Source organism: Notamacropus eugenii, chromosome 2, assembly GCF_028372415.1.
Source record: "Notamacropus eugenii isolate mMacEug1 chromosome 2, mMacEug1.pri_v2, whole genome shotgun sequence".
Classification (NCBI taxonomy): domain Eukaryota; kingdom Metazoa; phylum Chordata; class Mammalia; order Diprotodontia; family Macropodidae; genus Notamacropus; species Notamacropus eugenii.
In genome coordinates, this window is record NC_092873.1 from 29,480,131 (window position 1) to 29,494,334 (window position 14,204).

The 14,204-nt window shown below is 46.0% G+C and overlaps 1 protein-coding gene across 14 annotated transcripts in view; it reads left to right on the plus strand.

The window, feature by feature from the left end:
- The window catches only part of LOC140524826 (golgin subfamily A member 3-like), a 71,650-nt gene that overhangs the window by 38,850 nt on the left and 18,596 nt on the right, over positions 1-14,204 (plus strand). Inside the window, exon 1 of one of the 14 annotated variants that reach the window (XM_072639636.1) lies at positions 12,280-12,686. The exons of 11 other annotated variants lie outside the window; for them this stretch is intronic. The gene's annotated coding sequence lies outside the window, so the exon portion shown is untranslated. 2 more of the 14 variants (XM_072639637.1, XM_072639644.1) reach the window with 2 other exon arrangements.

Genomic DNA, 14,204 nt, shown 5'->3' on the forward strand with positions numbered 1-14,204 from the left:
GAGCAGACTTCAGAGACAGCACATATTCCTGCAAAGTATTGCAATAATCCATGTGAGGTGATTAGCCCTTCACCAAGTATCATAGGAGAAAAGACTTGTGGAAGAGATGCTGCAAAGGTGAGATTGTCAGGCTATGGTAACACTTTGACTATAGGGATTGAGAGATTGTGAAGCATCCAGGATTAGTGGACTAGACTGTGGTCTTATTTGTTACAGGGGTACAGAAAGGAGGAGTGGGAAATGGTTTAAGGATAAAGACAATGCGTTCAGTTGTGGACATGGTGAGTTTCATGTGTCTACTTGATATTCAGGTTGAGATATCTGAAACGCAGAGACACAAGATCAGTAGAAAGATTGGGGCAGGAAAGTTAGAGTTGGGAACCATCAGCATACAGATGATAATTGAATTTATGGGAGTTGATCAGATCACTCAGTGAAAGTGTATAGGGAAGAGGGCCCAGGATAGAACCTTGAGAGTCACCTATGTTTGGAGGAGGAACCAACCCAGGAACCGGAGCAATCAGAGAGGTTAGAAAAGAACCTTGAAAACTTGTAGAAGACAGGGTATCAAGGAGGAGAGAATGGTCCTGGGGTTCAGAGGCTTCAGAGTGGTCAAGAATAATGAGGACTGAGAAAAGGCTGCTGAATTTGGCAACGAAGATATCCCTGATAACTTTGGAGAAAGTAGATTTTGTGTCGTAGTGAGGTCATAGCAGGATGGTGAAGGCTTAAAAAGAGAGAATGGTGGAAGGGTCTTTTGTAGTGGCCTTTCCATGGAGTTTAGCCACAGAGGACAGAAAAGATAGAAGATGAGAGTTAGAAGGGATGGTAGGATCAAGTGAGGGGTTTTCCTGGATGGGGGAGAGGAGGATATATTTGTAAGCAGCAGAGAAAGAGTCAGCAGGCGTGAAAAATTGAAAATAGGAGGTGGAGACAGATGGTAGAGTGGGATAAACTGTTGGTGGAGATGAGATAGAAAGAATTCCCCTTTTTCAGATGTTAGACTTGGTGAGAAGACAGGAAAGAGGGGCAGAAGACACGTGAATGAGGAGCTCATGGGGAAAGCTCTCAATATTTTCTGTACAGTATGAGGTGAAGTTCTCAGCAGAGAGAGTGGAAGGGGAGGGAGAACCATAGGACGTTTGAGGAGGGATGAGTAGGTTTGTAAGATTCACTGTGGAGAGAAGAAGAGTGAGCTGATGAGGGAGGTATAGAAGGTTTGCCTAGAGCGGTGAGGGCCCGGTTGACGTGGTGTTACCAATTTGTCGTGGACCTAGTCAGAACGATTGTGTAACTTTCTCCATCTTCATCTTGCAGCATATGTGTAGTATGCATAGTGGGAAAGGGTGGGACTGATCGAAGGCTGAGTTTTGAAAGGGAATAAGGGAGGAAATGATGAAGAGGCTAGGGATACAGGAGTGGGCTACAGTGTGGAACTGAAATGGTTTAATAAGGAGTCAGGATAAAAAAAGAGGTGAGAGTGAACAGTAAAGGGAGACAATTGAGGACTAAAGGAATCAGAGCTCATTGGGGTAGGAGAGGAGGAGGTTTGGAAGCAGAGTTGAAGAGAAAGGAGCAAAGTCTGATGCTTAGGTGGGACAGGGCCAGCATAACAGGTGAGGCTGGAGGGAAGCAGAGGGATGACTTGGCTAGAACTAAGTTAAGTAAAGAAGGTGGCAGAATTTAGGTGGCGAAGAGTCATGTTTACATGGCGAGGAGGGAAGTCAGAGAGCATCTTAACTGAATAGAAGAGGGGCACCGAGTTGAGCTTAGGAGAGGGACCATAGGTACGGGGACCAGTAAGAGAATGATATGAGGGGCCTGCGCCAGAGGTTAGGGTTCCTAGGTAAGAGCTCTGGTGAGGCTTGGGTAGTGGGCAGAAGGGGGCTGGATTTAGGCCAGCTAGATATTGCACGCTGTACCCCAGAGTAGTATTAGTCATGGTCCCCAGTGAGCCCCTTTGGTGGATTAACTTACACATATCAGGGAAGATGTGTTTATGTTAGGCATTGAAGGAGAAAGTGAAGTGGTAGGGGTGGTCTCCCTAAGATGGAATTGCATTATTGAGGAGAGATGGGGATGAATAGCCTGCTGTCTTTGCTTCCCTGCAGCCTTCACATGTGCCAATCAACTACTCAATCACAGAATTCCCTAGAAAAAGAACCCAGGCAGGAGGCTCATCTCCTCAAACTTGTGACTTTTCAGGGCTGAACACCATCTCTGAGATCACCCTCTTTGTCAAATGCTCCAACAGAGTCAGTTGCCATGGAGATACTTCCTTCACTTCAGTCCACCAGTCAACATGTTCCCACTGAGACAACTGGCCAGTAAATCAAGACACCTTCACACACAATCAACCTCTTCTTCAACGAGGACCCCTGCTGTATCCAAGACATCTGCAGGAGGGAACATGGCAACCAGGAATCTGTTGTTCACCTTGACTTCAGATAAAACAACAACTACCTCTGAGTCAAGCACTCCATTACAGACCAGCGTTCCTGGGAGAATTCCCTCTCTTCTCCCAATCATCCTGTCTAAAGCACGTACAACTACCATGGAGAAAACCAGTATGGGATCAATATCTATGACAATTCGACCAGATATCCTCTGCACAACTGCCTCAGCTTTAGGGATGGGCACCAGTCCTCCTGCCTCCATGTCCTTCTCTCTTTCAACATTCCATGGCAAAGAACCAGGAGAAAACCCTGCACTGAATCCAGTACAAGCTGAGGTCACTACCCCAACGAAGTCAGACTCCTAGACTTGAAGAGAGTCTGGCTCAGCTGCCCAGCACCATCGTGCTATAAGGATCATCTCAACACATGTGCATCCTTGGCACCTACACAAGGGATATCTGGGCCTATATCACTGTCTGTTTTTTTTGTGGAAAGTACACTCAAACAGCACACAACTCTCAAATATCAAACACATTCAGTGAGATCCCCAACTTTTACCAGGCCAGAGACAACATCCACTGTTGGCTCCCATGATGTAAGACAAGGAGCCCACCTTTCTCAAACTATCCCCTCTCCTCTCATGACAAGACCCCCGACAAGACAAACTCTACCTCCTACCTCTGAACACAGGGAGACCTTGCATTCTGAGAGGGCAGCCAGATCAGTTGGACCAGTGACTGGAAATACATCTTTTCCTCCTAGTGTTAGAAGAGATCATAGATTTTTCATCACTCTTGCAAACAGACAGTTGGCTAGTTATATGGCTTCCATAAGCACCCCTTCATTTGAGATGAGTCAGGGATGGGGAGCAATGGTGCCAGGGCATCTTTTCCTGCTGAGACCTCAGCTGACCTCAAGGCAAGTCATGCTGGAGTGTCTAGCACCAGGCCAGATGGCAATTCCACTCTACACTACACCCTCCTCTCCATGGGGTTCAGGCTTGGAGCAAAAACAGTCTTGTGTCCTGTATCAACAGTGGCAAGTCATGCTACTTTTAGCAGCAGTAGCTCTGTGACTCATACAGGAGAAAGAACTGACAGCACCTCATCTTCTGCTACATCTGAAGTCATATCTCTTGCCATGACTGGAATGGCAAACACCTTTACTTGGCCAACAATTCACCATTCTGCTTGCCCTTATGGACTCATATTACTAGGACTTGAAGGGAATTTAGTTGTCTAGTACAAATATGTTAAAGTAGAGAAAACTCTAAAGTAGATGTGAACCTTTGACCAAAGCCTCACAAGGATAAGCGTTAGCAGTGTAGATTGAATCATATTCCTTTGACATACTTCCTGAAATGTGGTACCCAGATTTTCCTGTCTAATTGCTTTCTCCAGTGAAGCCTGTAGGGTAATAGCAACTTTGGAGAATTGTGGGTAAGGGCTTGGGCAAGTATCAATCAGTCAGTTAATCTGAGCTTAATTTTCATTTGTTATCTTTTTGCAAGAGAGTTGGGGTTAAGTGTCTTTGCCAGGGTCACATGGCCAGTGTCAAATATCTGAGGCTGGATTTCACTCAGGTCCTCCTGATTTCAGAACCAGTGCTCTATCCCACTGAACAATCTAGCTGCCCCCGGGTCTAACTGTCTATCCTAATTCATTCCTCTGCCACAGATATCAATAAAATTGCAAGTAAGGATCAGTACCTTCTCCTCTTATCTCTGTTCTGCAAGTCGTCCTGGGATCTGCATGAGTCAAAAATGAATCTTGTCATGGGATTAGTTCTCTTACATGGGCCTCACAGACAAACGTGGCCACGCTAAGGTTAGCATAGCAGTGTATAGCAGTCTCTGATGGAATCCTTACACCATAGGTAAGGCTTATCCAGGAACTGAAGCTGAACTAATGAATGCAGGGGAAAGTGAGGCAGTGGTTTGGGAGATGTCTTGAATATAGAAGGCGCCATGTTAAGAGGCAATAAAAATCTGTCTAAATGAGGCCAAAATTTGTCCTTCAACACTTAGGCACACTTCAACCAACTGCCAACTCCAACTAACTTACATGAGCACAGAATTCTCCAACTCAAGAATAGTGACATTGGATAATGTCAGTGGATCCGACTTGGGAAGAGACTAAACAGGGTCCACCAGCATCCCCAAGATTGTCTCTATTGAGAGAGATACCATTTCTGTCACTGCAACAGAGATGATCATCATGGAGACAACTCCAGGTACAAGAGCCATTGAAGCTCCACCTTCCCACTGTGGCCACCATCACAGCTGGTTTCAGGCCTACGAAACAGAGAATAATCATGTACTCTTTCACAGAAGCCTCAATATCACATGAAACATTGGCTGGAGATGCCTTGGGCTTGCTGAAAGCCCAATACTTTGCTTGCCTCCAATAGAGGCCATAGTCAGCCCAATCTCCAGCAGTCCTTTAAAAGATAAGTACAGCCAGGACAATGTTTTCTACATTCCCTTTGGACATGCTTCTATCAGAAATATCCCCTAGGAAAAGTCCCACTACCACCCAGGCTCCATGGCCCACTGGATTTGATTCTACCCATGTCTCTGTCTGAATAACAGGAATTGAAATCAGGCCCATTTTTTCTCTACCTTCAAATCCTACATCCATCAGTGCCATGGGAGTTGGACCAAACCCAGATATGTCTATGATGTGAATCACCCCAGAAAAGTAGGATGCCTGCCCTAGACGGTAACACAGTCAGGGTCAGTGCCCTGTCCTCCATTGCTCCCAGAATCATGCCAACATCTCCTGGAAGAGACACACGAACTTTCTTGGTGTCTACAGAAAAGTCAATGGAGTGTAAAAGAGTGGGCAACAATTTCCTATAGACCACATGATACTCTAAGACAAGCAGCCCACAGGTCAAGGAGTAACTTGAATGGCTTTATATGATCTCCAACTCTTGTCTGCCCAGCCTCAGTGAAGAGACCAGTTACTCCAGGACTTTCTTTTCACTCTCTGAAAGAAGTGTGATGAGCTCAGAGAATCCCACTTGTATCACTTGCGACTGAACCTACATAGCCCACAGCTTTTGAGAAGTATACTGTTTCTGTTACACCAGTGGCTACATGCAGTGCTGATTCTGCCTTCTCCACCAGGATCCTAGCGTGAGAGCTACTCCAACAGGCCACACAGCTCTCTCAGACCCAAGTGAAATTGCATCAGGGATGTCTCTCCTGATGAGCTGAGAGCTGGCCTCTTGACAAGTCCTGTGGGAGCATGAGGTAAATACCTGATAAATCGGAGATTATCAATAAAAGAAAGACACTAGAATTAATAGTGATCCCTTAAGAATCAAGGGCATCATGTCTATTAAGATCACACCTTCTTATAGACAGGAAGGGAATACCTTTCTACAGGAAGGGGGGAATCTTAACAGGAGCTTGAAAGAAGTTAGTAAAATGAGGAGGGACAGGACTCCAGGGATGGAAGACAGTCAGTGAAAATGTGCTAAGTTGGGAGATGGTGAGGCAATGCAAGGAAGAGCAAGAAGGCCAGTGTCACTAAAAGAGGATTGGCAAATTAAAGCGGGGGCAGCCTGTGAATGACTCTGAATGCCAACCAGCACTTTCTATTTGATTCTTGAGGGTAAGAGAAAGCCATTGTATTTCATTCAATGATAAAATGGCATGGGGAGACCTGGGCTTTAGGAAAATCATTTTGGTGGCTGAGTGGAGGATGGACAAGAGTGTCTTATGACAAGAAAACCCACCAGAAAGCTAATGCAATAGTCCAGGAATGAGGTAATGTGGGCTTGCACCAGGATGATGATAGGGTCACAGGAGTGAAGGAGCATATAGCAGAGGTATCAGGAGAGCAAAATCTGTATTCCTTATCGCCAGATTAGACATGGGATTGGGAGTGAAAGAGAGTAATCTTGACCTGTGAGCCTGGGTGATTGGGAAGATGGTGATAGCCTGAAATTGAGAAACTGAGATAAAATGAAGGTTTACAGGGAGGGGCAATGAGTAGAATTTTGGATGTGTTGCATTTCAGATGTGTACAAGACACCAAATTCAAGATTTCTAACAGGTACTTGTCCAACAAGACAGATTTCACACCCCCTGAAGGAGGCACTCCCTCTGTTGCACCAATGAATGACTTCAGGACTAGGTGACAGTGGACATTGACATGGCAGTTTGGCCTCAAGTAGCACATCAGTGTAGGAGACCATCAGATCATGTAGCACTGCAGCATCACAGGCTGGCACACTCATCCCAGGGATGTTTCTTCTGGCTGAGAGTACAGCTCACTACATCTCAACTCCTTTGTGAGGGTCTAGGGCAGAGTTAGCTGGCTACAGTACTCCTTCCCACTCTCCAAGTACGTCCGGGGTCAGGCTTGAAGGAGAATCAGACTCATCCTTGGTATTCACTTCACCAGCACCTGCTATCTCCATCACCAGCATTGCTGGAGCTCTGCCTGAAATAAAAACAGAGGTTCCCTGGTCCTTGACTTCTACTGAAGCCACATATGTCAACAGGATTGGTATATATTATGTCTACTTCGCCCCAGACCTTCTCTCCTTTGTCTCCAGTCATGATCTCTGAGGATACTTACAAGTCTACGGCTATGAGCTTAAATATTCCTGGAACTGAAAGCCCAAGTGTCATCCTCAGCAGCAGGGTCACAGACATGGTGTCTTTTTATCTCGAGTCCCCTCCCAACCAAGAGCTTCTGGGTACAGTGGGAGAAAGTAGCACAGGTGCTTCACTGATCACTCCTTTACCTGTATCTCCTATGTCCTCAGCTGCTTTTATGGGAGAAGTACCAAGGGGGTTAGGTACCACTCCTGGCTTACTTCCACTGGTGATTGCAACAAAAAATCTCCAGTCTCCATTGGAGAAGAAGGCTGGGGATATCGCTATGACTCTTACAGGGCACAGCACAGAATCTCAAGTGAACTCAGCACTGCTTCTTACTACCAGCACCACTTGCATGGTTTTCCCTGGACAAAGCACAGTTTCCCCCTCATCTACTGAAGCTGAAGCCAGTTATCTCACCACGGTGAACATCAGCTCAACTGTCCCAAAGCCGGATATCACCTTTATCACCAAAATCCCAGATATTGGCCCTCTCTGTCCTGTGGTCACTCTCAGCCCCGAGATTCCAAGTAGAGTGTCAGAGAAAAGCACAACTGAACCATAGACTACCACTTCTACTGAAGATCAACTGTTCTCAAACACTAATCCTGGAGGTTCATTGATCACCATGGCAGGCTCAACTTTTGTGGTGACTGATGCTCATATTGTTTCACAAGCAGACAGAAGGGAGCTCAGAGCTTCCTCTGACTACAGAGAGCATGATTACATGCAGGACAATAACAAGTATCAACTCAATTCCTCCAGGGCTCAACACAGCAGCTGAATTGAGCTCAGCCATACCTCCTCCTACAATTGCAGAGGAGACTCCAAAAAGTACTGAGGCCATTCTGACTGCCAGAGATATATACCCTTCTTCCACTTGGCAGTGGGTAGGAGGGGGAACTACAGTGACTCCTGTCCATATGAGATGAGGTTCAAGTGTGTCTACTGTGACCCAGACCATCCTCTTTGAAATTCAAAGTTCATTTAAAATCACCAGAGCCCCATGGGAGATTGACACAAAATATCCATTGTCTTGTACTGCTATCAAGGTCACTTACACAGTTACTCTATCAGATTTCACTTTGATCTCAGGGCTGGAGGAGGGCCAGGATTCCAAAGGTGCCATCTCATGGACACAAACCAGCAGGACCCATCCCACTTTGTTTTGCCCTTCAGAAAACCCCATAACACATGGCACTAGTCCTGTGGACACCCTCTGACCAAGCACTATCCACTGGGCCAAGGGTTACTGTTCCAGCACCACAGAAAACTACCCACGGGCTTGAAAGTCAAAAGCATTTCTACCCTGGATGGTCAAACTGCCGTAGCAGTGGGCACTGGCCTTGTTGGGAACTTTATCTCTGCATTGTCAAAGGTCACAGCTTATATCAGCAAAGATAGCGAAACAGTGTGAAATTGAGCTCCTCAGGCAGCCAGCCTACAAGGAATTTGCATCTAATGGGGGAGACAAGGCATAGAACAGAGTGGTAACCAGTGAGAGGCTACAGAGTGCCTCATCTTGAAGGAATGGTACCTGGGGAACAGGTGGAGTACATGAACACATGACATCAGAAAAGTATGAGAGAGAGGATTGGGTCAAATTTCCAGACCTGGAGAGGATCTGGGGGATGAAAGTGTACCCGTGTACGGTAAAGGAGAGAGTGAAATAAAGCATGAGCTTGAATTCGATGAAAAAATATATGAGGAGAGTGATGCACCTATGGGGACCATGGTAGGCCAGGGCTGAGTTTCTGGAGACTAAGCTTGAATCCTTCAAGACTAGTCTTTTGTGTGGGCATCAAGGAAGTAAGGAGGCTTGAAAAGAAATGGCTAGAGCATAGGTTCAAGGCCTGAGCAGGGCTGATGAGAGTGCTCTACGGGAAGAAGTGCCCATGATGTGCATGGGGGAGGAAAGTGTAGCTCAGGAGATTGGGTATTATCCCACTGAAAGAAAATGGATATCCCTGTGACAATAACACCAAACCTGCCAATATAAACTAACCAACTCCTCTGCTTGTAGCATTCTCTTCCAGGAGCACAGTTCATGGGCTTAGGGCGTCTGATGTTACCAGCAAATCAGCAGAGTCTACCAGCATCCCCATGATGAGCTCCACAGTCAGAGATTCTATTTCAGAGATAGTCATCATGGAAATCCCTGTAGGCTCAACTACCATTCCGGGTACACTTCTCATTGGGGTCATGATCACAAATGGGCTCAGATCTGAGACACCCAGTGGACCAGTGGATTTTCCCCCAAAAACTTCAGTTTCACCTAAGAGATCCTCCAGAGTGATCCTGATTTCTCCCATAAACCTCCCATGCTTCTTGACTCCAGTTGAGTCCCCAGTCAGCCAAGGATCTAGTGAGCCTTGAAAGGCCACACTAGTGGCATGGGATACTCAGGCAGCACCAGAGGCAGGTTCAGCTGCCTTGTCCTTCACTGCTCCCAGCACCATGCCGACAGATGGTGGAGGGGACACAAGCCCTTTCTTGGTGTCTACAGAAGGGCCAAAAGAAAGTCAGACAGTGTCCAGCACACTCCCAGAGAACACAGACACTTCTGCAAGCACTCACAGAGAACACATGCACTTCTAACTACATGAGTAAGGTACTACCCTGATAGAAGTTCCACTTCTTCTCTGCTCAGCCTAACTGAAGGACACAGTTACCCAGGACTTTGCCTTGAACCTCTTTGAGAAGCCTGAGGAATTAGGCTAGGAATGTGGCTAAATGCCCCACCTTATCGTTCATAAACTCTCTGATCATCCTCCTTTACATGGGAAGACACAAGATTAATGAACTCTTTATCCATTTAGAAGAGATATCAAAATTTATTTCCCTCCTTCCCTTGAAATATTAAGGGTCTATCAGTATGGAATATTGATTTAATGTAAAAACTTTTTGATGTATTGGCTAGTTGTGCTACACATTCTAAAATCTTTTATTTTAAGGGAAGTCTCTTCGTGGGAGATGGATATATTTGAAGATAAATATGTAAAAAACAAAATGTAAAGATATCTTTATAACTAATTAATGTAAAATTGAAGCAATTTAAAGGAGATATTATGCTTAATAACGTGCCAATGTATGAAACCATTTTAGAGAAAGACATGAATATATATATAAATGTAAATAGATCAGATCAACAGGAGAGAAAATGAAATACTTAGTCCCATCTTCATAAAAAAATTGAATAAGCTTTAAATGAGGTCCTTAAGTGCAACTCCCAGGATCACTTGCATTGACAAGTGAATACTACCAAACATTAAGCTACTTAGCTCTAAAGGTGCTCCCAAGAGTTGGTACTCTCCCACCTTGGCCAGCCATGGATCAAGCCGTCTAAAACAGAATCCCCCTAAGTCTCTTTGGCAGTCTTACTTCACCTTCTTCCACACAACTGAGGCTCCTATTGAAATTCTACCTGTTGTATTCTTCCTTTGTTTGGGAAGGACTTGGACTCCAAGGCCTCTGAAGGACATCAGAGAAATGATAACGTGACTTGCACTAGACATTGTATTGAGTGAGGGAGGGCTGTGCAAGGTCACCAGCTTCGTATTTTCCTCCTAAGCCTTCTGGATCCAGTGACCAGATATTAATCATGATAACTGGAGATGGGCTGGGATGCAGTGGGAGATGTTGGTTTTTTCTGCTAAGTCCTTTTCTGGAATTCTCTTAGAGAGTTATTATGCATGTTTAATGAATAGAACTCTTTAAGAAATAATCAGGGAATGGCCGTTGTAATGATCAAAAGAAAAAAATATGAGTAAATACCACTGGAGGGAAACAGCAACAGTGACTACTGATAATCATTCAATCCAAGAAGGTTCAGACAAATATTAAGTGGAGTTTGGTCAGGGACATATTGGTGTGCCATGTATGAGTGTACTTGCTTTAAGGTTTGGGAAGAGAGAGAGAGAAAGACAGAGAGACAGAGACGGAAGGAAGGAAAGAAAGAAGAAAAGAAGGAAGAATTTAAGGAAGGAGGGAAGGAAGCAAGAAAAGAAGGAAAGTGAAAGAAAGACAGACAAAAAGTAAGACAGACAGACAGAGAGACAGAAAGAAAGGAAGGAAGGAAGAAAAAAGAGAGAAATGAAGAAAGAGGAAAAGAAAGAATGGAAGGAAGGAAGAAAGATAGAAAGACAGAACAAAAGAAAGAAAGAGAAAGAAAGAAAGAAATATAACCAATTAACCCCACGTTAATTAGTGGCCCTTTGGCCATCCAAATTTACCTTCCTTTGGAGAGGAGAAGGTAGGGGTCTACAAAATCGAAAAGATGAACTGAGGTACCCAGCTAACTGCATCCCTATTCAAGCATCTAGGTCTACTCATAGGTCTGTGTTTGTCCTTAGTTTTTGAAGAAGACCATGTCATCAGAGTAAAGATGACATGACTTGCAGTTGACTATGTTTTGAGCGAGGTTAGGGCGTACCGCCTCACCAACCTCCCTTTCTCCTGCTGAGCCTTCTGGGTCCAGTGACCAAATGTTCATCAGGATGACTGGAGATGACCCAGCATGTAATGGGTGATGCACTGGGAAAACAAAAAAAGACCAAAGACATTGCCTGCCATGAATGTAGCTCACATTCTACCAGAGGAGACTACATGCAAATAACGATATGCAAAGCAAACTATGTAGAGGATAAATAAGGAATGAAAAGAGAAGCACCCTGATTAAGAGAGGTCTGACCAGGGAATCATCCCTGAGCCCCCATTTCCAAATGTGAGCTTCTTCCAACCTCCTCTAGCACCTTTGTCTAGTGATGGTGGTGTTCCTGATGAGGATACTGCTGCTGCAGAACCCTGCTTGGGTACCCCTGAGGGGGTCAACAAGTTGGACTCAAGGGAGGTGTACAGAGATTGTCATCATGCCTTAGGAGGGTTAGGACATGGGAAAATCTGACCAGATCTGACCTGTCTTCGGTGGGCCTAGAGAATTCAACTGGGAGCTCAGTTGACTGAGGGACCCCTGGGGTGGGGAAGGAGGCTTCTGTGTGGCCAGGTCCCTGGGGTTGGTAGTTGTGGTTGACTGGGGACACTGGGGCTGGTTCAGTGGAGTCCATTGGACTGGGTGGGGCAGAACTGTCTCCAATCCATTCAAGGGGTAGGAGTGATTAGATCAGTTATGATGCCCCATCCTTAGAACTTAGGGGGCGGGGCTCAAGGGCATATAGGCTCTGGCATTCCAGTGCCTAGGTTGAACCTGTGTCTTGGGGAACTTGGAACGTTCGTTGGTTGCCTGGTTCCCGTTTGTGTACGGTTCACTGGGAGCCCTCAGTTGTCTTCAGGATCCACAGAGGAGGTGGATTGGAGGTCCTTCAAGTACTCTGGTGACCCTGAAGCTGCCAAGGGGGCCGGAGACTGAGTGGGAGCACAAGCCTTAGTGGGAGGCAGTGTGCTTCCAGGGTGTTATGTGGTGGGGGATGGGAAATTTGGGGGCGTTACGGTGGGAGGAGGGGTGGTGGGGGGCCAATTGGTGGGACAAGGGGCCAGGAGAGTGGCCAACACTAGTCTGGGAGCTGCTGTGCGCTTTGGCTGTCGTCCTGCTGGTCGGCTGTGCCGTGCACATCTGGAAACAGTGTAGCGGGGCGTTCTGCCATGGCATCGCTGCACGCAGCAGCTACCTTGCCTGGCCCAGTGCCCTCCATCCCTGGCACTCAGGGAACACAGATCGGGTGAGACCATGGAGGTCCCAGGGACCTACCTTCCCCCTTCCCCAGTGTAGCGCCCTTAGTACAGCAGATTGCCAGTGGCTCAACACTCAGAATCACAAGGACTTTCCCGCCTTTCTTGTCTCCTTGCCTCGGGGGTCACTTGAGAGGCCCTCACCCTGGTCCCTGGGCCTGCTTCAGCCCAGGCCTGCCTGGTTCTCTTCAGCTGGCCCAGAAGCGGCGAGGCAACCTCCAAGGTGGGAGGACCCATCTCCCCCTTCCAACCTGGTAGGGGCCCCTGAGATCTCTCAGCCACCATTTCCTAGTATGTCAAAGAAAAATCTGTTCAAAAACAGTCATAGCTTCTAAGTGCTAGGAATATGTGGAGGAAAGAAGGAGATTAGCTCCAGAAAATGCTGTGTAAACCTTAAAGCAGCATGTAAGTGCTGTTAGAAACTTTTCATTATGGAAGCAATAATAGCCAGGTTCAAATCCTGCACTGGACTCTTCGTTGCTATGTGACCTTGGGCAAGTCATTGTGTTGAGGTTTGGGGGTGGTCGGAACCTGAAATAGCAATCCCCTGCCCTTCCCAGATAAACTGAACCAAGCCTTCTTTGACAGCCAGAGATAAAGTTGATTATAGGTCTTCCATTTGGGGTAGACTGGTTAGGGACATGTACATTTGTGACTTACACATGGACCAGTTAGAAACTGAACCCTGGTGATAAGGTCCAGATGGAATCTGAGCACTATCATGGAGGCAAGTTGGGTCTTATATTCAGAAAGACTGTGGTAGGGATCTAGGCATGCTCCAGTAGTCTGGGGTGAGTGGAGGATGGATTTATGGAGGGTCTTGAAGGGCGTGACCAATAAGTTGGCATCAGGACAGCAGAAACCAATAAAAAAGCATTTTGCTAGCATGAAGAATGGGCAGTAGTTGAAGGTTCCCTGGAGGTAAGACAATGGAGGGCTAGGCTTGTAAGGGTAGCTGACATTTGGGCCCAGGGATAACGGGCCCAGCCCATTGATGACCTCAGCCAAACACCAGCTTCTGAGGCAAGACCATGAGAAATAACTTATTCACACTCTGGAGCGGTGAATAGAACAGCCTCCAGAAACAAAAGTAAGCCTTAAAAACCTTTACCTGACTACAAATTCTGTCCCCTAGGACCTCATTGACTAGGTAATACAGGGTGTATAGTTTCCAATACCATGTTCTCCCTTCCCATACCTGTAGGTATGGGATGACCGTGAAAATGAACCTTTAGCTTTCCTAGAAGAGAAATCAACATTTGTTAGCTTCTTATTCATGAGAATTCCAAGCTACACTTCACATTTATTCTACTTAGCTGCCTTCTAACCTCAAAACAAGTTCCAGACCAGTTGGACCTTTGCTTTGTGTGTTAACTTCTCTGTGAAACATAACTCCTTCCTTATGTCTCCCATCCTACTGATGGCTATTCTGAACTTAGGGAAATGATTTCTCCATGATATTGCTCAAATTTCCCTCTTCCTCTGCTAGAAAATAATCTAGTACTAAT